General features: G+C 40.0%; 1 protein-coding gene across 4 annotated transcripts in view; it reads left to right on the top strand.

Moving 5' to 3' along the window:
• The window catches only part of LOC101418447 (folate receptor alpha-like), a 48,253-nt gene that overhangs the window by 11,444 nt on the left and 13,763 nt on the right, over positions 1 to 23,046 (top strand). The gene's annotated exons all lie outside the window — the stretch shown is intronic.

Consider the following 23,046-nt stretch of genomic DNA (forward strand, 5'->3'; position numbering starts at 1 on the left):
GCAATCCGTGTGCACAGCGCCATTCCTGGGCAGGCTGCACTTTCTTTCGCGCTGGGTGGCTCTCCTTACGGGGCACACTCCTTGCGCGTGGGGCTCCCCTATGTGGGGACACCCCTGCGTGGCAGGGCACTCCTTGTGTGCATCAGCACTGCACATGGGTCAGCTCCACACGGGTCAAGGAGGCCCAGGGTTTGAACCGTGGACCTCCCATGTGGTAGGCAGACGCCCTAACCACTGGGCCAAGTTCACCGCCCAATAGCTGGTTTTTATCATCCCTACAGGGTATAACCAATGTCCAATGAAAGGTACCTGCCAGCCCTTCCATTTCTACTTCCCCATACCTACTACTTTGTGGAATGAAATCTGGAGTCACTCCTACAAGGTCAGCAACTACAGCTGAGGGAGTGGTCATTGCATCCAGATGTGATTCAAACCAGACCAGGACAACCCCAACGGGAAGGTGACCAGATTCTATGCTGAGACCATGAGTGGGGCTCGATCCCATAGGATGGTGCCTTTCCTGTTCACCTTGTCCCTGATGATGCTCTGGCTGCTCAGCTGAGATCCTTCTACCTTCTCATACCAAGATATCCCAACCCTGTTCTGCCCCACAGCTCCTAGCTACTCAGTTCTTGCTCCTTGATGGGGCCTCTGACAACCTGTTTAAATAAACAGACATTTCACATATGTCTTGTGAATTATTTGGGTGGAGAATTGAGCTATGACTATTTTGCTTCCCAAATCTCATTGACTGAAGTCAGTTAGAGTAGGCCAACTCCTAGCTTGACACTTACTGTGAACTTGAGCCATATACTTTACCCTTTTAACCCAAGATACATTCATAGCTCTTAGGTGCATTTTTCACTATAGCACTAATCTAAGAGTCAGGCCCAGGATTTTACCATGTAAATTGGTCCCAAGTCTCCCATCATCGACTCCCTGCCTTGTGTTCAACTCCACAATAGAAGCGATGGGAATGGGAGTAGGCAATGTGTTCTGGAAGGGGGCTGGCAAGAGCTCGCTCCACTAAAGCTAATACCCACTCAGGGCCCTCCAAAATGCTTTCAATTCATTCCTATATGGTTAGTGTGGTGGTTTTAATCTGTATGTATCTCAGAAAGGCATGTTCTTAAAGTTAATCCATTCCTCTGGCTGTGGATCCATTGTCAGAAGGATCTTTCGACCAGGCTACTTCAGTGAAGATGTACCTCACCTCATTTAGGATGAGTCTAATCCTCATACTTGAGGCTTTTATATGAGAATGATATTCAGGCAAAGGAGAGAAAACCACGGAACCAAGAAGCTCTAAGCAATGAATTGAAGACAATGAGAGAGCAGCAGATGCTGCCATTACCTTCCTGAGTGGCAGAAGAGTCAAAGATGGCTGGCAGCCAGTATTTGGGCAGAAAACATTGCCCTGATGATGTCTTGATTTCGGTATTTTTCTCAACCTCAAAACTGTAACCTAATAGATTTCCGTTGTTAAAAGCCAACAATGCTTTCAGCACTCTAGCAAACTAGGGTGATTAATGTTTTCTGCATTTTACACATGTGGAAGAGACACACCATTAAGAAATTTGATTACAGCTGCCCCCGTCATAAGAACTGGGATTCCACCCTAGGCAGTCTGGTTCTTGACCAGAGGAGCTGAGGCTGAGCTGGATTCTGGCAGGAGACAGGACTAGAACTTAAACCTAGACTCTAGAGCAGTCTCAAACAAGTGATTTGATGTATTTTTTTAAGTATCAATTCCATGTTTAGTATCATTTATAATAGTGGTAATAAACTAGGCTATGTAATAGTAACATCCCTAATAGCTCAGTGGTTTAACACAACAAATGTCTCCTTATTGTTCAAGCTACCTTATTTATTGTGGGTTGTCAGGGATATTTTGCTTCTCATTCAGGGTGGTAGGCCGATGGCGGCTCAATCTTGTCATACACTTCCCTGAGACAGAAAAAGGGACCTTGGCAAACTCCATACAGAGTTTAAAATTCCAGCAATCATTTATTTCATTGCCTAAAACAAGCCACAGCCATGCCTAGCTTCAAGGAGACAAATCATTTCATGTGCATGGAAGGAAAGGAGAACTGGAATGTTTATCAACAGACCTGATGACTGCTACAAAGAAAAGACAGTTTATATTTCTGCAGTGGTTGTGGTTATACATTTTTCATTTAGATTCTAGTGAGAAGGAGGACCAACTCATTGAAACTCTACATATAACGACATTATGAAAAATGAAGAAATTCACTGGCCACTGTTGTATGTAGTCTTGCAAACAAGGCCAATTGATAGGTTATATTCCCTACAGAGCCAGTGGTACTATTTACAAATATGTCTCATTTACAGAAATATTAGAATTAGTGAAATTTAAGATTAGGATTATCTCAATTCAACATACTTTATGAAAGGCCTGTTATGCGATTTCTGAACGCTATGTGAAAGCATTTGTCTGAATCCCATTTTTGTAGTTGTCAACCTCAAGTTCTGAGAAGTCATTTGCTTGTAGATTGTATTAATAATTTTTCTTAAAGATTTCATTGATTTATTTCTCCCCACCCACTCATTGTCTGTGCTTACTATTTGTTCATTGTGTGCTCATCTTCTTTTTAGGAGGCACCAGGAACCAAACCTGGGACCTCTCATGTGGGAGTGAGGTACCTAATCACTTGAGCCACCTCCACTCCCTCCTTGTTTTGTCTCTCATTATGTTTCCCTCCTTGTGTCTCTTGTTGTGTCATCTTGTTACATCAATTTGCTGCTCCTCCCTGTCATGCCAGCTTGCTGTCTTACTTGTCTTTGTTAGGAGACACTGGGAACTGAACCCAGGACCTCCCATGTGGTAGGCGAGAGTTCAATCACTTGAGACATCTGCTTCCCTTAATAATATTCTATATTAAAATTTTATATTAAGACCACTTATAACAGTGGTATTGACATAAAAATAGACATATAGATCAATGGGACAGAAGTGAGTGTCCAGAAATAAATACATATATAGTCAAATGATTTTTGTCAAAGAATCTAAGCCAATTGTTTAGCAAAAGGATAGTCAGTTTAACACATAGTATTGGGAAAATTGATTGCTCACGTACAAAAAGATAAACTTAGACCCTTACCTCACATGCTAAACAAACATTTACTAAAAATGCACCATTAAATATAAGTCCCATTAAAATAAACTTTTAGAAGAAAACAGATTATCTTCCAGACCTTGTGTTCAGCAAATATTTATTTTTAAATAAAATTTTATTGAAGCATATAAGTCATACTTGAATATACATAAACAACAAATGTAGAATAAAATTTATGAATTAACAACACAAACATGCATATCTTCATACAGCACTCCCATACATCTTCCCCCCACCAAAACCTTGCAGTGTTGTGAAATATTTAATAGAAAGTATAAATAAGCATCATCAAAATGTTCATTTTTGTGTAACATTTAGCTCATGTTTTACATTTGGTGTATTTTCCCCCAACCCACTCAATTATTAACACTCTATATTGGTATTACTTATTTGTTATCATTCAAGAAGAACATTCTTATATTTGTTCTGTTAACCATAGTTCATCATCTACCTCTGGATTCCCTGTGTTCTGCAGTCCCATGCTTTGCTCAATCCACTCAAAGGGTACACTCAGGGACTTTCATTTTTTTCACACAATTGTGAAGCAAATATTTCTTAGATTAAAGCTTCCTTTCATCACTTATTTCTGTTTTGAACCAAAAGTACAGTCCATAAATGAAAAAAAAAACCCTGATAAATTAGACATCATCAAAATTCAAACTCTTGCTTAGGAGGTAAAAGAGTTTTGGTAATAGATGATGTTGATAGTAGCTCAACATTGTGAATGTTATTCACACCACTGAATTGTATACCTAAAAATGGTTGAAGTGGGAAATTTAATGTTTATATATGTTACCAAAATAGAAATTAAATTTAAAAATTCAGGCTTTAGCTCTTCAAACAATGCCATTAAGAAAATAAAAGACAAATACCAGACTGGGAAAAATATTTGCAAAAGACATATCAGATAAAAAAACATGAATCCTTTTATCTCAACCAATATATATCCATAATATAAAAAGAACTCTTACAAAGTTAATAAGACAAATAATCCCAATCATAAGTAGGCAAAAGAAGCAGGGATTTCACCAAACAAGATATGGAAATAACTAATAATTACATGAAAAGATATTCAACATTATAAGTCATTAGGAAAATACAAATTAAAACCACATGGAGATACCATTCCACTCTCAGCAGAATGGCTATAGAAGGAGACAACAAATGCTGGCAAGGATGTAGAGAAATTGGAACACTCACACACTGCTGGTGGAAATGTAAACTGGTGCAGCCACCTTGGGAAATAGTTTGCCACTTTGCCAAAAAGTTAAACATAAAACCACCACATAAGCCAGCAATTCAACTTATGAATATCTACTCAAGAGAAATGACAATATATGCCCACATGAAGACTTGCCCATTAACATTCAGAACAGTATCATTCATAGTAGTCAAAGATCCAGAAAGAACCTAAATGTCCATTAACTGGCAGATGAATAGATAAAATGTGTTATGCCTGTAAATTGGAATACTATTCAGCAATAGAAATTAATAGGCTAATAAAGATGTTACATCATGGATGAATCTCAAAAACATGCTAAGTGGAAGAAGCGATACATAACAGACTGTATCTTGTATGATTCCACTTATATGAAATATCCAGAAAAGGCAAATTTATAGAAAAGGAAAGTAGATTAGTGGTTGCCTGGACAGGGAACGAGGATTATCTGTATATGGGCATAGGGGAATCTTATTGAGGGAATGAAAATGTTCTAAAACTGATTTATGGTAAGGTCATACCACTTGATGAAATCACTGAATTTTACAATATAAATAAACAAAATAAAATAAGATATAGACAACAGGATACTCTCCCTTGCCGTGTCAGCATATAGGGAATTTTATATGATTCTGAATTTCTGTGATTTTGAATTACAGTATGATTGTGGATTTCCTGTGTACCCATGAGGGAAAATATTTTAAGGAATTTAAAATCCATAAAAATCATCTCTTAGAGTTCAATACTGTCAAACTCTCTTGTATATTCAAATCAGACCCTCAGTATACTGCATGTTGCTTCTCCATTTGAGTTATTGGCTAGATTGGTCACTGACACCTAAAACAATAAAAGTGTCTATTACATCTCTGAGCATGCTCCTAAGTGGATGGAAAGTACGTTGCAGTTTGAGACTCCTACAGCAGGCAGCGATGGCTTGATATGGCCAGATATATAATGGATATTGCCTCCAGACTGACTCTGTTTCATAGTGCCAAAGGGCGTTATGCACCAGGCCAGTGAAATACTGTTACATGCCTTCCAAGCTTCTCTCTAGGGTCAATGGCACTGGAGCATGCTGGCGGTGCAAAGGGCATACCAAGTGGAGCAATGATTATCAGAGCGATGTAAGTAGACCTTAAACACAATTGGCAATATGGCCTGCTTTCATGGAGAGAGAACATATATGATATTGCAAACCTGGAGCTTACATCTAGTAATTGTAGTTCAAAGAGTATCGTGTGCATTGATTATTATTGAGTGCTATACCTCTGTCTCTCCTGTTCTATATATATATATGCATGATGATTATGATGATACCATTTCTATTCTAGATCATATGCAGAAGGATATTGAATGTGTTAAAAGTCCTGGTAAACTTTTTTCTAAGTAGTTAATTAATGTGGCTATATGATGAAGGAATAGCTCTCTTGAGTACTTTCTTTGTTTTTTGCCATGTGCTTGTCTTATTGTCAGTGCCTCTCTTCATACTTCTCCTAGCTGTCCTAGGCATAACCACTGCTGTGGGAACTGTGCTTGGCAGTTTATACCCAAACCCAGCAGGTCTACCACAGTCTCTCCCTAGCGTTAACCAGTAGCATAAAGAACTCAAGAGAGAATGCTGTTTCCCATCAACTTTGGGAGGATGCAGCCTCTGAAGGTGCCTTGCCTTTCTCACTGTCATTGTCTAGTATGTCATAACTGGCTCCCTTTTAACCCACTTAACACTATCTTCTTAATCCTTTTAGTGGGGCCACATATCTTCAAAATTGTAATTAAGTTTATTTCTTACAGATTCAGCACGTTATTAGTCACACAGAGATTTCATCCAGTTCCAACCACTTTATTGTACCCATCTTTCCTCCACCTCAATAGAATAGCCAGAGAGGTTTATGCCCTGTCAGGCAGGGACTACTACCCTAACCAGCAGGAAGCAACTACAGAAGAATAACCATTGCCCCTCAGCACCCCCTTATGAATAAGGGCATAAGCATGTTGAGGGGGGAGTTGAGGCAGGTTAGTACAGGAAAATGAGGAAAAGATGAGCCATAATATGGCCAACAGACACCATGACTGATAGACAACGTGACTGACAGACAACATGACTAACAGATGACATGGTCATGAGACCCCCTCTGAGACCTTGACCCTGACCTTGAGGTGCCAGTTAACTCATTCCAGGACCTCCACTTGGCACAGGATATTCCAAACAGTCCTCACCATTTGCCCCCACCATTGGTGGGGAAGTCAATAACAGCTGGGGCCACTCATTAGCAAGGGAAGGTATAATTAATAGTTTAAAAGGTAACCACACAAGCCAGAGCTCACGCGCTCTGCCTGGATGAGCCGACGCCAAACCTCAGTGCATATTTCTGTTTTTCCCTCCCATCTCTCAGCAAGCTCTGTTTTTTTCCTGCCATTTCCCAATAAATATTTCTTACTGTCCTAACTAAAAAATAAAAAATCTATCATCTGAGACAAACCCAATTCCACTATAAACTTTGAGAGATTGGTTGGAACGGTGTGGCAATCAAGGAGGGAGTTCTTGGTGTAGGTGTTGACGATGCCAGTGGAGACATTTAAGAACGTGGCCCCTGACTAATATTTTTTAGAGAAAGTGTTTTGACCAGTTAGCACAAGTATGGTCTGGTAAAGTGAGGCTTAGAGACCATAATAAAAATAATACAAAGAATGTGAAGTACATTACCCAAAATACTAAGAAAAATAACCACATTCAGCTCTCTCTCATTAAGTTCACTCATTTCTTTGTAAAATCTTCTAGTTTGATTCTCTTGGTTGGCATTTCCCTCCACAGAAGTTTCTGGTTTAGGGCTGAACTTTTTGAAAATCCTTGTCAATCTCCGATAGGTAGAATCATCCAAATAGTAATTTATGGTTGTAAGGGCATATTCATGAGTGGATTTCCTGTTAGTAAATTATGGCAGGGCTCTTTAGGCAAAAACAAGGAAGATTAGAAATCACCTGATGACATTACTAAGTGCCTGGTCACTCTATCACAGTAACTCCAGTACCAGAATGAAAGGGACATGAATTTCCATTGGAGTGTAATGCATAATAGCACAGATTTATTTGGTGATTGCTGTACTTTATGAAGTTGCAGATGATAACTACTTTGAAGAGACTATTGTTAGAAACTGAGACAGGATATGGGGATAGGGAGAGTTAGTCTTCTTAACCAATTTAATAAACATTTTACTACTTCATGTCAAGAATAGACTGTATACTCAAAGACCATTTTCCTCATGACCAACTGTACTGGGTTGACTAGTATCACTCCAAAATTCATGTCCACCCAGACCCTCAAAAGGTGAATTTATTCAGAAATAAGTTCTTTATAGATGTAATGAGTTAAGACGAGGTTAGACTAGGTGCATGGGTCCTAAATCCAGTGACTAGTGCACTTTTAAAAAAGAAAACAGGGACACAGAGACAGGCACAGGGAGAACACCATATTCAGGGGAGACGGGAGTGATATATCTACTAGCCAAGGACCGTCTGCAACTACCAGAAGCTTGGAGAGAGGCACACAACAGATTCTCCCTCAGGAGCCTCTGGAAGGAGCCAACCTTGCTGACACCTTGATTTCCAACTTGTAGCCTCCAGAGCTGAGAAAATAGACTTCTGTTGTTTCAAGCCGCCCAGTTTGTGGTAACCTATCATGCAGTACTAGCACACTAATACAGTAGCCATTGCTATTTAAACTTTAAAATTCACTTCTTAAGATAGAAGTAATCTGAAGAAGCAAATCCGGAATGACAGAATAAAGACATCGGAAAATCTGCTTCTCCATAAAAGCAACAAGAAACCTATAAAGTTGTCAAAATCAACTCTTTCAGCACCCTGGGAATTAACCAAAGGCTTTCAACAATCTAAGGAGCATTTATTCAAGAAAGGGCTTGAACCTTAGCAGTGCTTCGTGGAATTCTGAACTCGCTTCATTCCCATCCTCCTCCCACAATGCCGCGGGGTCTTCAAGGTCGGCGGCCTCCCGGCTACAGCAGGTGTGACAACGAGCAGCCTAGGAGCCCCGGGAGGTGCTGAATGGGTTTGGAGCTTCACCAAAAGACCAGTCCTTAGAGCGCTGTCACTATTTGACCTATCTGGCAGCTCCCTGCAAGAGTCCCAACCTCAGGGTTAGTCTTTATTTGATCTGACTCAAAGTTATCTAGTGAGAAACTCTACTCTCAGAATGTCTGTCTAAACAACCAGCAGCAAATTGCTTGGCATTACAGCTGCCTGAGGTGGGGATGCAATTTGGGGCAAACAAGATGTTAGCAAGGGAAGCGGCTGTGGCTCAATCAGTTGGGCTCCCGTCTACCATATGGGAGGCCCTGGGTTCGCATCCTGGGGCCTCCTTGTGAAGACAGGCTTGCCTGCATGCTGTGGAGAGCCGACTAAAAAGGGAGATAATTAAAAAATAAAACACAGAAGAATGGGCAGTGAATGGACACAGAGAGCAGACAGCAAGCAAGCTGCAAGGGGGAGGGGAATAAATAAAAATAAATACAGACACAGAAGAACATACAGCAAATAGACACAGAAAAGCAGACAGCAAGCAAAAAAGCCACAAGGGAGGGTGGGATAAAAAAAAAAGATGTTAGCAAAAAAACAAAAAAAAGTGAAAGGATTACCTATGGAGTGAGATGTCCACAGGGGGCTTTGAAAAGTTCTAACATCACTGGGGATCTATGTAGAAGTCTACACTCACTTACCTAGGAAATGCCTGAGGAGGTCCCAGTCTTTCAACTTGGATGACCTTGAAACCCTGCACAAAAAGGAAGTAAGGTTATGGTAGAGTAAACTACCAGACCAAAGATGTTTTAGACCAGGTAACATATAGAGCCCCTTGGCAAAGAGTGGGAGATATTGATTCAAGGCATTTATGGAAACCTTTGTCTTATCATTACCTGACAACTAAGCTAATGGGCAGAGACTTCGGTGACCAAATACAGAAAACAGACCTTATAGAATTAGTCCATGTAAGTCACTAAACAAACAAAGACACAAACAGATAATAGCATCAACAAGAACAACAGCAACAAACCCTTGCAGAATGGGGGATCTAATTCCCAGAATTGCCACATTATATAACATTCAAAGTGTTGAAAGTAAAAAACCATCAATGACAATTCTATAACCAGGAAAAAAAATCTTCAAAACTGAAGAAGGGTTGTACAAAATTGTGAAAGTAAGTATAATTGATGCTTAAAAATGGTTAAAATGGCAAAATTTATGTTATACATATGTTAACACAATAAAACAAAAAAGAATAGTGTTAATTTAAGAAATGAAGGATAAATTAAGTCATCTCTAGATGAACAAAAACTAATCTGGGAAGCAGATGTGGCTCAAGTGATAGAGCTTCTGCCTACCATATGGGGGACCCGGGTTTGATCCCTGGGGCCTCCTGGTGGAAAAGAAGAGAAAGTGTGCCCATGTGGTGAGCACAAGTGTCCATGTGGTGAGCGGAAGTGTCCAAATGGTGAGCCAGTGTTCATGCCAGTGCCCATGCCAGTGCCTGCATGGTGAGCCAGTGCCTGCGCAAGTGAGTCATGCAGCAAGATGATGACACATCAAAAGAGTGACAAGGGGAGAGTCAAGGTGAAGAGCAACAGAAACCAGGAACTGAGATGGCACAATTGACAGGGAACCTCTCTCCACATCGGGTCTCCAGGATCAAATCCTGGTGAATCCCAGAGGAGAAAAATGAGAAGAGAAGACAACACAGACAGCAAAAACAGCAGGGTAGGAGGCAGGGAAGGGGAAAAAAATAAATAAAACAAATCTTAAAAAAAAAAAAACTCATCTAATTTGTTACTAGTAGACCTGCCCTAAAAGAAATACTAATGAGAATCCTTTGGGCTGAAATGAAAAGATACTAGACAGTAACTTGAATTCATGTGAAGAAATAAAGAGCACTGGAAATGTGACTACATAGATAAACATAAAGTACAGTATAAACGTACTTCTATCTAATTGAAAAGATGATTTGCATAAGGTATAGTTTATAAAATTGTGTTGATGAGCTTAAAAGTATAAAGACATCATTTGTCTGGCAATAATAGCTCAAAGAAGTGGGGAGTGAATGGTACTATCCAAGACCAAATTTTTTGAAAACTACTAAAATTAAGTTGTTATTAATGGGAATTATATAGTTATAAATTAAGATCTTATTTGCTCCCAGAACAGCCATTTATAAAAAGATAAAATATATATATAGTACAAGAAATTACAAAGGAATTAAATGATACACTACAAACTATCTATTAAATGTAAAGCAATGAATCATGGAGAAATAGAACAAAAAATAATGAATATGTAAAACAAATAAAATTGCAGATGTAAACCCTATTCACCAGTAATTACATTAAATGTAAATGGATTAAACTCTCTAATCAAAATGCAGAGATTGACAGATTTTTAAAAATGATCCAATTATATGTTGTCTACAAGGGATACACTTTAGATTCAAATAGGTTGAAAGTAAAATGATGAATAAAAGATATAATAATGTGAAAACAATAACCAAAGAAGTTCTGCAGTGATTATAATAACATCAACCAAATAGACTTTCAGAAAAAAATTGCTATGATAAACAAACAAAAAAAAAAGTCATTTCTTCCCAATGGGAAGAGTTCACCCATTGGGAAGACATATCAAGTATAAACATAAATGAGCCTAATGGCAGTGTCACAAAATATATGAAATAAACACTAACCAAATAAAATAGAGAAACATACAATGCAACAACATCATTTGCAGATTTCAGTGCTCCACTATCAATAATGGAAAGAATAACTATGCAGAAGATCAACAGTTAAATAGAACAACAGTAATATCAAGGAATGATACCTAACAAACATCTATAAAACACTCCATCAAACAATAGCATAAAATATATTCTTCTCAAGTGTTCATGAATCACCATATATGAAGGAATAAAGCAAAAACCAATAAATTTAAAAGAATTAAAATCATATCAAGTATTATTTTCCTACCACAAGGGAATGAATTTAGAAAGTAATAACAAGGAATTTTAGGAAATTCACGTTGTGGGAAAACTGCCAGCCAAAAGTTTCTGTATCCAGCAAAACTATCCTTCAAAAATGAGGGTGAATTTAAAGATTTCAGAGACAAATAAAACACTGAGACAGTATGTTAACAAAAGACCAGAATTACAAGGGATACTAAAGGGAGTACTGCAGCCTGACAGGAAAAAACAAGGGCAAGAGATTTGGAGAAGAATGTATTATGAAGTTTATTAAGAAGAGTAAATTAAAGGGTAAAAAGACAGACAACAAGAAGATATGACAACAGACAATCAAAGGATAAAATGGATGAAGTAAATAATGCCTTTACAAAATAACTAGTAGTTAAACTCCGCAATCAAAAGACCTAGATGACAGAATGGATAAAACAAAAACAAAAACAAAAACAAAAAAAACCACGAGCCACCTGTATGCTTTCTTTTCTTTCTTTTTTTATTTTTATTTTTTTTTTTAAGATTTATTTTTTATTTATTTCTCTCCCCTTCCCTGTCCACCCCCCCCAGTTGTCTGCTCTCTGTGCCCATTTGCTGTGTATTATTCTGTGTCCACTTGTATTCTTGTCAGTGGTACCCAGAATCTGTGTCTTGTTTTGTTGTGTCATCTTGCTGTGTGAGCTCTCAGTGTTTGTGGTGCCATTCCTGGGCAGGCTGCACTTTTTTTTTGTGCTGGGCAGCTCTCCTTATGGGGCACACTCCCTGTGCGTGGGCTCCCCTACACGGGGGACACCTCTGCATGGGATGGCACTCCTTGTGCGTGGCAGGACCGCATGTGGGCCAGCTCATCACATGGGGCAGGAGACCCTAGGTTTGAATCTTGGACCTCCCATGTGGTAGGCGGATGCCCTCTCCATTGGGCCAAATCCGCTTCCCCTATGCTTTCTATGCTTTCTATAGAGTCTCACCTCAGAAGTAAGAACAAATCATAATGAAAGTGAAAGGGTGGAAAAATACATTCCATGCAAATAGTAACCAAAAGGATCTGGAGTAGCAATCTTCATATCAGACAAAATAGATTTTTAATGCATAACTGCTATAAGAAATGAAGATGGTCATTATATATTAATACAATGGGCAAGTCATAAGAAGAAGTAACTATAATAAATATTTATGCACCTAATCTGGGTGCCCACAATACATGAGGCACACATGACAAAACTGAAGGGGAAATAGATGTCTCCACATAATAGTTGGAGAATTTATTTGGAAGGGTATGGTGTCCCAATAGCCAAAAATGTCTTAAAGATCAAAATTGGAAAACTCTCATTTCCTGACTTTAAACATATTACTTAGCTGTAGGGATAAAAGCAGCATGGTATTGGCATAAAGATAGATTTATCAATGGAACTGAATCAAGAACTCAGAAATCGAACCTCACATCAGTGGTCCAAGTGATTTTTTTTCTATGTATTTTTTTAATTTATTGAAATATATCACTCATACATAAACAATAAGTGTATAATAGTCATGAGCTTACAAAACAAACATATATAACATCAAACACACATATATAACATTTCACCCTACCACCAATAACTTGTATTGTTTTTAAACCTTTTTAGCTAATGATTAAAGAGCATTGTCAAAATATTACTACTAAACAAAGTAGTTTTCCCCTATGCAATCCAATTGTTATTATCTTTATATCATTTATATATGAACATACATACACAATTAAGTATATAGTAAAAGTTGTAAATTTACAAAGCAAACATGCATAACATGATACAGGGGTCCCATACATCAACCCTCCACCAACACCTTGCATTGTCGTGAGACATTTGTTACAAACTATGAAAGAACACTGTCAAAATCTTACTACTAATCATAGTCCTTATCTTACATTTGGTGTGTTTTTCCCCCAACCCACCCTATTATTATTTTTTAAATATATTTTTCATGGCAGAGTTGTAAACTAATAAAACAATCATGCACAGGTGCAGAATTCCCAAACAACATCCCTCCATCAACATACCACAATATGCTGTGTCCTTTGCTACAGATAAAATAATATCATCTGATTGTTACCACATCCATAGTGTACATTTGACTCACATTTTCCATACTGCCTCAGTATCAACACAGTACATCTTTTGCATAGATGCAAGAATATTATATTAATACTACTAACCGCAGTCCATAGCTATATTTTTCCCATGCTTCACATTCCCATCACCCTGCAGTAGTGATATACATTTGTTCTAGCTAACAAAGGACACTCTTCCATCTGTACCATCAACCACAATTCTCACCCACCTCTTGGTTTACTGTGCTATCCAGTTCCTAGATAATTCTCAAGCATTCTGTCAATTGGCATTTACATAACTAGACTACCATTTTCAGTCACATTCCCATTTATAAACTAGCTATTACTCACTGTGTATTACCATCCACTCTACACATTTCCACAATTTTACAGTAAAGCTAATGAAAACTTCTACATACATTAATCATCAATAGTCCACTCGGTCCTTCTCTTATCTCCTTTAAGAATCCACCAACTATCACCAGGTCATGAAGAAATTTTCCAGTAATTTCTTGTAGAAGTTTTATGGTTCATTGATCCATTTTGAGTTAACTTTTGGATAAAGTATGAGATAGGGGTCCTTTTTTCTTCTTTCACTATGGATGTCCAATTTTTTCAGCACCATTTGTTGAATAGATTGTCCTGCCCGAGCTGTATGAGTTTGACAAGCTAGTCAAAAATCACTTGACCATACCTGTGAGGGTCTGTTTCTGAACCATAAATTTGATTCCATTGGTCAATTGTGTCTATCTTTAGGCCAGTACCATGTTGTTTAACCACTATAGGTAGGTATTATGATTTAAAGTATGGGGTTGAAGTTTTGCTTTTCCTTTTTATGATGTTTCTGGCTATTCAGGACTCCTTACCCTTCCAAATAAATTTAATGATCGTGTTTTCAATTTTTTCTTTAATGCTGGTGGCATTTTTATTGGGATTACATTAAATCTGTACATCAATTTGAGTAGAATTGACATCTTAATGGTATTTGGTTTTTTTTTTGTTTTTTTTTTTTAAGATTTATTTATTTATTTAATTCCCCCCCTCCCCTGGTTGTCTGTTCTTGGTGTCTATTTGCTGCGTCTTGTTTCTTTGTCCGCTTCTGTTGTCGTCAGCGGCTCGGGAAGTGTGGGCGGCGCCATTCCTGGGCAGGCTGCTCTTTCTTTTCACGCTGGGCGGCTTTCCTCACGGGCGCACTCCTTGCTGATGGGGCTCCCCCACGCGGGGGACACCCTTGCGTGGCAGGGCACTCCTTGCGCGCATCAGCGCTGCGCATGGCCAGCTCCACACGGGTCAAGGAGGCCCGGGGTTTGAACCACGGACCTCCCATATGGTAGACGGACGCCCTAACCACTGGGCCAAAGTCCGTTTCCCTTAATGGTATTTGGTCTTCTAATCCATGAGCATGGAATGTTCTTCCAGTTATTTAGGGCTTTTTTGATTTGTTTTAACATTGAGTTGCAGTTTTCTGAATACATCATTGGTTAAGTTTATTCCTGACTATTTGAGTTTCATCTGTCATATTTTATTTTCACCACCCTTTTTATACTTTCAATTACTTTTCTTGATATAATCTTCATTTCTAGACTCTCTTCCAGGCCCTCTCTCCTGTCTTTTCTGGCTCTAGCACACCCTTTAGTATTTCCTGAAAATCTGGTGTCTTGCTTAGAAATTCTCTCAGTTTCTGTTTATCTGTGAATATTCTAATCTCACCCTCATTTTTGAAAGACAGTCTTGCTGGATAAAAGATTCTTGGCTGGAAGTTTTTCTCTTGTAGTATCTTAAATATGTGAGATCACTGTCTTCTTGCCTCCATGGTTTCTGGTGAGAAATCAGCACTTAATCTTATTGGATGTCCCTTATATGTAATGCATTGCTTTTCTCTTGCTGCTCTCAGAATTCTCTCTGTCTTTGGCCTTTGATATTCTGATGAGCATGTGTATTGGAGTTGGTCTATTTGGATTTTTTTGGATGGGAGTATGTTGTGCTTCTTGGACAGAGATATCTATGTCCTTCAATAGGGTTGGGAAATTTTCTACCATTATTTCTTTAAATATTCCTTCTGCCCCTTTTCCCTTCTCTTCTCCTTCTAGGACACCCATGACATGTATGTTTGCATGCCTTTTGCTGTCATTTAGTTCTCTGAGACCTTGTTCAATTTCTTCCATTCTTTTATTCATCTGTTCTTTTGTATGTTCACTTTCAGAGGCCATTTCTTCAAGCTCACCAATCCTTTCTTCAGCTTCCACAAATCTGCTATTATATGTTTCCAATGTTTTTTAAATTTTATTTATTGTACCTTGCATTCCCATAAGATCTTCTATTTTTCTATGTATGCTTTCAAATTCTTCTTTGTGCTCATCCAATGTCTTCTTAATATCCTTAATCTGTATAACCATCTCACTGAATTTATTAAGGAAATTTGTTTGAACATCTGTAATTAGTTGTCTCAACTCCCTTATGTCATCTCGAGGCTTATCTTGTTCCTTTAACTAGGCTATAGCTTCCTGTTTCTTGGTGTGGATTGTAGTTTTTTGTTGGTGTCTTTGTATCTGGCTTCCTAGAGTATTTATTCTGGGTGCAGTTTTTCTTTTCAGTTTAGGGCTTCCTATGATTTCACCCTTGCTGGTTGTGCAGTAGGAGCCAAGCATGTAGTTGGTGCTGTAAGCTGTGGAGTCTCAAGCTGCCCTCATTGTGCCAGGGACCAATGAAGCTTCTTCCAACTTCCTCCTTTGCCAGGGGTAGGGACAGCATCACAGCTATGTGGAATAATCCATGTGCAGGCCTAGACTGTAGTTGCCCAGAGAGACTGATGAAGCTTCACATCCCTTTCTCCCCTGCCTGGGGCAGGGATGGAGCTGCCAGTGTGGGCAGCAATCTAAGCAGTGCGGGTCCAAGATGACTGCAGTTGCCCTGGTAGACTTCTGATTTTCAGTCTATGCCAGTCAAAGTTACCTGCAGTTACCTGTGTAGGCTGTGTAGTCAGCCAACTTGCTGCCACAGATGGGGCTGAAGCCTAGGCGGGCTGCAGTCTGATCTGTGTGAAAGAAACTGAGATTTTCTTTCAGTGCCAACACTGAGAGTTTCAGTCCACCTGGCTGCCCCTCAGTCTGGGAACAGAGTCAGAATGGCAGCTACTGGTCTCTTTCTGACTTGAGCTGGTTCACACCCCCCTGTTCCCAGGGGTCAGCCAAGCCTACCAATCAGTAGCTGAAATCAGCAGCCAACCGTCTCCTCCTCCCCTGTTTCCGGGAAATGGAACTTCCAATTCCCGTCACAGAGCAGCTCCTGAGGCAGCTTGGGCCGCCAGAGTAGGATGATCACCGGCCTCCACGGCTTGGCCGGTAATTTCCCGGTGAGGCTGGTGCAGGTCCCTGCAGCTTCCTCCCTGCTGAAGGTGGCACTGGGGCCTAGGCTGGAGCTGCAGTCGGATTTGGATGGGAAGAAGCTGGTCCCCCCCAGCACTGGGATTTTCAGTCTGCCCTGCTTCCCCTCGAGCCAGGCGCGGAGTTAAGATGGCGGCTCCTAGCCTCTTTCTAACCTGGACAGGCTCAAGCTTTAGCTGTTCTCAGAATTAAACTGTAGCCCACTGAATTTACTCATCAGTAGCTGAAACTGGTACCCAATCGTCTCTTCCTCCCCCATTTTGGGGAAGTGGAGCTTTTAATTCCAGCCGGGGAACAGCTCCTGAGGCGGCTCTTGCCTCCAGTGGAGGATGTGCACCGGCCTCCGGGGCGTGGAGCCTCTACTTACGAGTCTTTTCTGCAGATGGGCCGCCTCCTCCTTCCACTCCTTCAAAGACATTGCAGGATGCTCTTCTGGTCTCCTGTAGCCCCCAAACAGGTGCTTCAGCTAGCTCCAGAGAGCCCTGGGTGTTTGCTAACTGCCCTGTAGCAGGAGCTGACTCTAGGAGCTCCTTACTCCGCTGCCATCTTGCTGGTTCTCCCAAGTGATTTTTGACAAGGCTGTTAAGCTCTACCAGCTTGGCCAGAGCAGCGTATTCAACAAATATGCTGAGAGAACTGGATTTCCATATACAAAAGAAAGAGGAGCTCTATTCCACACCTTATAGAAAAATTAGCTAAAAATTGATCAAGGACTGAAATATAAAATCCAGGACCATAAAACTCGTAGAAGAAAATATAGGAAAACATCTTCAAGATTTTGTGGTAGGAGGTAGTTTCTTAAACCTTACACCCAAAGCCTGTAAAGAGCAAGTAAAGAAAAAATAGATAAAGGGGACCTCTTCAAAATTAAACACTTTCCCACCTCAAAGGACTTTGTCAAAAGGTTGAAAGGGCCGCTGACTCAATCAGAGAAATATTTGGAAATCATACCTCTGATATGAGTTTAATATCCAGGATATAAAAAGGGATGCTCTAAGTCAACAATAAAAATACAAACTATGCAATTAAAAACTGGGGAGAAAAACTTGAATAGACATTTTTCCAAATAGAAATACAAATGCTGAAGAAACACATGGAAAAATGTTCACCACTAGCAATTAGGGAAATGCAAACCAAAACTACAATGAGGTATCATTTCATACCTATAAAAATAGCCACTATTAAAAAGTCAGTAAACTACAAGTTTTGGAGAGGATGTGGAGAGAAACAAACACTTATTCACTGTTAGTGAGAATGTAGAATGGTATAGCCACTGTGGACGACTGTTTAGCAGTTCCTAAATAGGTTGAATATAGACTTGCCAAGTGACCCAGCAATCCCATTACTAGGTATATACCCAGATGAACTGAGAGCAGTGACATGAACAGACATCTACACATTGATGTCCATAACCTCTTTATTCAGGATTGCCAAAAGATGGAAACCACCCAGGTGTCCATCAAACAATGAATAGATAAAGGTATTGTGGTGTATATACATGATGGAGTATTATGCAGCAATAAGAAGAACTGAAGTCGTGAAATTTATGACAACATGGATGTACCTGGAGGACATCAAGCCAGACACAAAAAGACAAATACTATATGACTGTGCTATTATGAATTAAATATATTGTGTGAACTCATGGAGTTAATAATTAGAATGTAGGTCACCAGAAAATAGAATGAGGGTAGAGAATGGTAAGCTGAGGTTTAATATGTGCCAAATTGGTTAAAAGGTTGTTTGTAAATCTTTGGAAATGTATAGTTATGGTGAAAGCACATCACTGTGTTTGTAACTAGGAGTGCTATTATATGGGCATGACAGTGATTGAAAGGCGAAGTCTATGGTCATGTATATTACCAGACAGAAAAGATTTTTAAAAGTACCATGGACTATATAACACAGAAAATTCATGTAACATATGAATATAGGTACAAGACTGTTTTTACAAAATATAAATACAAAGAAACTGGAAAGATAGAAACAGAATAGCAGCTACGTATGGCAAGGGAAGAATAGAGAGATTGAGAGGTGAGGGGTTTTGCTTGCCTGTTTTTGTTTATTATTATTATTGGAATAATGAAATTGCTCTAAAAATTATTGAAGTGATGAATACACAATTATGTGATTATACCATACACCACTGATTGTACATTTTGGATGGATTTATGCTCCAATAATATATATCAATTAAAAAATTGATTTCTTTAAAAAAGGAGAAAGGTCTTAAGTCAATAACCTAACTTTCCACCTTAACAAACTAGAAAAAGAACAGCCATGAAATCTGAAAGCAAGCAGAACTAAGGAGATAAAAGATTAGAGAGCAAATTAAAGAAACAGGAAATAAAAAGCAATAGAGGAAATAAATGAAGTCAAAAGTTAATTCTTTGAAAAGATAAAGAAAACTGACAACTTTTACCTAGATTAACAGAGAAAAAAAAGGGTAGATTCAAATTACTAAATTTTCATTATGAATGAAAGATGGAGGCATCACTATATCTTACAGAAATAAAAAGGAGTATAAGGGATTACTATGAACAATTCTATATCAATTAGATAACTTAGGTGAAATAGACAAATTCCTAGAAAGATCAAACTATGGACAATCATTCAAGAAGAAATAGAAATTCAGTATAGACCATTAACAAATGAAGAGATTGATTTACTAATTTATCAACTTCCCACAAGAAAAGCCCAGTGTCAGGTGGCTTTACTGGTGAATTCTATCAAACATATAAAGCAGAATCAATACCAAATATTCAAAAACTGCATTAAAAAAGAAGAGGCTATGCATCCGAACTCAATCTATGAGGCCAGTATTATTCCTTACAAAACCAGACAAAGATATCACAAGGAAATAAAACTATAGACCAGTATCCATTGTGACTGAAGACACAAATTCCCTCAACAAAATACTAGCAAATCAAATCCTGCAACATGTAAAAAGGAATATACATTGTTACCCAGTGGGACTTATCCCAAGAATGCAAGTTTTCTAACATATAAGAATCAATTAATATTTGTTTCTTAGATAAGACACCAAAAGTATGGCAACTACAGAATAAATAAGCTGGGCTTCATCAAAATTTAAAATTTTTCTACTGCAAATAGCACCATCAGGAAAACAAAAAGACAACCCACAGAATGGGAGAACATACTTAAAAATCATGTATCTAGACTGCCAGGAAGATGGCAGACTAGAAGGACATGGGACTTTCTTCTCCAGAAAAATAACTAGAGGACAGGCTGAAACAGCCTAGAAAAAGATCTTCCAGCGTTTAGGTCACCAGGTGAAGACTGGACACTGCTCAGAGGAGAGAGGGACAAAGGAGGAGAAATCACAAAGACGGAATTGTTACCAGATTTTGTCTAGGTTCTTAACTGCTGCAGAAATGAATTTCAAGATTACGTCAGGTGAGTTAGGTTAGTAATTTATTCCAGTAGGAAGGGACGAGAAATGGGAGAAAATAACAGATCATGGGTTCTAGATAGAGAGGAAGGGGCTGAGAAGTGATAAAGCGGGCTAATTTACAGACTACGATTCCTCATTATAGATTACAAATGCCCAGGTTTTATTTGCAGGGCCACCATGGCAGAGGAAAAATAGTGAGAGCAGGGCGCAGAAGGCAGGAATAGGGGTCCAAAGGCGAGAGAGAGCATTCAGACCTTGCGCCTGCTTTTGAATCATTAATTATTCCACCTCTTTGCTTATGGCCTAGGAGGAGTCCCAGGAGTTTACTGTTTTGATTGATTACCCCACCCATCAATCCCCCATGAAGGCCTGATGATAAAGTCCTTGGGGAATAGCCGGGGCTTCTTCTGGCTTCTGGAGGAAGTCTTGTACTGAATGGCAGAATCTTGGGGAGGGTCTCCCAGCAGCCAGCTTGGGGTTTTTGATGTCCACGTGGACTCTCTGCCAGGTTCCAGATCCATCTGTTGATTCCCTGTCTTACTAGCCACCTTCATTTGTATCCTGGATACATCTGTAAATATTTTTGAGGACCTTCTATGTGTCTGGCACTAGCCTAGCCCATGGAGACACAGATTTTAATACTCGCCCTGAAGAATCAAGTTGTTCAACCTACCCTGTCCCTAGCCCACAGTCCCCTAGCCTTCCTTATAAGCTCTCGGGCCTTACCTAGGCCCAAACCCACTCCCACTGACTAAGCATGTTCCCACCTATAGATGTACTGTATAAATTCATGACTGCCTCTGCCAGTGGTGGGCTGAAGTTTCTATCTTCTGTCCCCTTCCTGTTGGATTTTCTCAACAAATCCTGCCTGCAATTGCTGGTCTCCATGTCCCAATTGTCTCATCTGACATCTAACATTTGATGCCAGAAACCCAGGATCCTGGAAGAGGACACCCCCACCACCACCACCATACCTTGCAACCTGGGAAGCAGTGAGCAGCGGCAGCTCACTTGGGCTTACTCCCAGATCCTGGTTGCTGAGATTGTTGCCTGATCTCGGAAAGAGGAAGCACTGGGCAGTGGCAGCTCGCCCAGTCTTACTCCTTGATCCTGATCATGCAACTCTGGGTCCTTTTCACCTTCTCCCGGAACTCCCCAGAGTGAACCCTGGAGACACTTGGGATTACGTTGAGACTGGCATGTTGGTGAGAGACCTACCCTTGCCACTGCTGTAACTCCATCCAGCACTGGACTCTGATTAGCAGTGGGTGAGTTAAAGGAATTCTCCTCTGGAGGATCCTGTCCTTCCTCCTGTTGTTTTAGACAACTCTGCAAATCCTAGCTGGGTCAGTGATCTTCTCCATTTTTGGGGACCAAAGGAGGTGCCTGACCTGCATCCCCAGAAGCCCCTCAGGAATCCAGATGTGTTATTCTGGGTGTGGACTTCCTGCTGATAAGGTTCTCTGACTAACTCAGGGACACCTGACTTGTTTAGTTAACCTCTGAGAGTTCCTGACCTCATCCCAGATTCTGAAAATGGGAAAGACTCCTTTGGCTCTTCTGAAAACTTCACCACTGGGCTGCCTCCTTCAGAACCTTATAACCTTATATCCTGAAGGAGATATCAGACCCAAGAAACTTATCTATTATTCCACTGCAATTTTGCCTCAATACAAATTGTAACATGAAAGTCAATGGTTGGAACATGGTACCTTTGACATACAGATGCTTAGAGATCTAGAAAACTTCATCTAACGCAACGGCAAGTGGCTACAGGTCCCTTAAGGTCAGGCCTCCCTATTTCTCCAAAATCATCCTTCCCTCTGTCAGTCATGTTCCTCTTACCAAATCCTACTGCTCAATCAGAAACCTTCTCAAAAGATACCCCCACCTAAAGACTCTTCTGATTTTGATCCATCTGAACACGCTTCCCCTCTTCGGTATCATCTGTCAGCGTCCCCTTCGAGCTTCTGACCTCACCTGACTCAGGCTCTCCACCTCCGTCCCTCCCTCTGCTTCTACCTCCTTTTGCCCCCTCATACTCATTCCTACGGAATGCCTCCCTCTACCCCACAAACTGAGCCACTCTCTGCCCTCCTGCTTCCCCTTATGGAAGTGGTGGGAGCTGAAGGAATCACCCAAGTTTATGTTCCTTTCTCACTCTCAGATCTTAGTCGGATAGAAGAGCGATTAGGCTCCTTCTCAGAAAATTCTGCTATATACATTAAAGAATTCCAACTCCTCCCTCACTCCTATGATCTCACATATCAGGATGTCCATGTCATATTAACTTCTTCTACTAACCCCCAAGGAAAAAAGTTGCATTTGGGCTGTAACCACTACTTTTGCTGATTCCCTGCACACACAGGACCTGCCCCCAGCACAGGCACATTTCCTGAGCCTCCCCTCCATGGGAATATCAGTCAGGCTCTAGAGATTTAGATCATATGGCACATTTTCTTACCTGCATAACAGAAGGCATGAGAAAGGCAGCCCTCAAAGCAGTGAATTATGACAAGATCAAAGAAATTTCCCAAAAATCAGATGAACACCCCGCTGCCCTTATGAATAGATTAACTGAATCACTCCTCAAATATACTAATTTAGACTCAGGGAAGCAGATGTGGCTCAATGGATAGAGCAAACGCCTACCATATAATACCATATAATAGGTCCAGGGGTTGAACCCAGGGCCTCCTGGCCCATGTAGTGAGCTGGCCCATGCACAGTTCTGCTGCACGCAAGGAGTGCCATGCCACACAGAGATGTCCCCCGTGTAGGGAGCCCCACGCACAAGGAGTGC

Source organism: Dasypus novemcinctus, chromosome 10 (assembly GCF_030445035.2).
Source record: "Dasypus novemcinctus isolate mDasNov1 chromosome 10, mDasNov1.1.hap2, whole genome shotgun sequence".
NCBI lineage: Eukaryota > Metazoa > Chordata > Mammalia > Cingulata > Dasypodidae > Dasypus > Dasypus novemcinctus.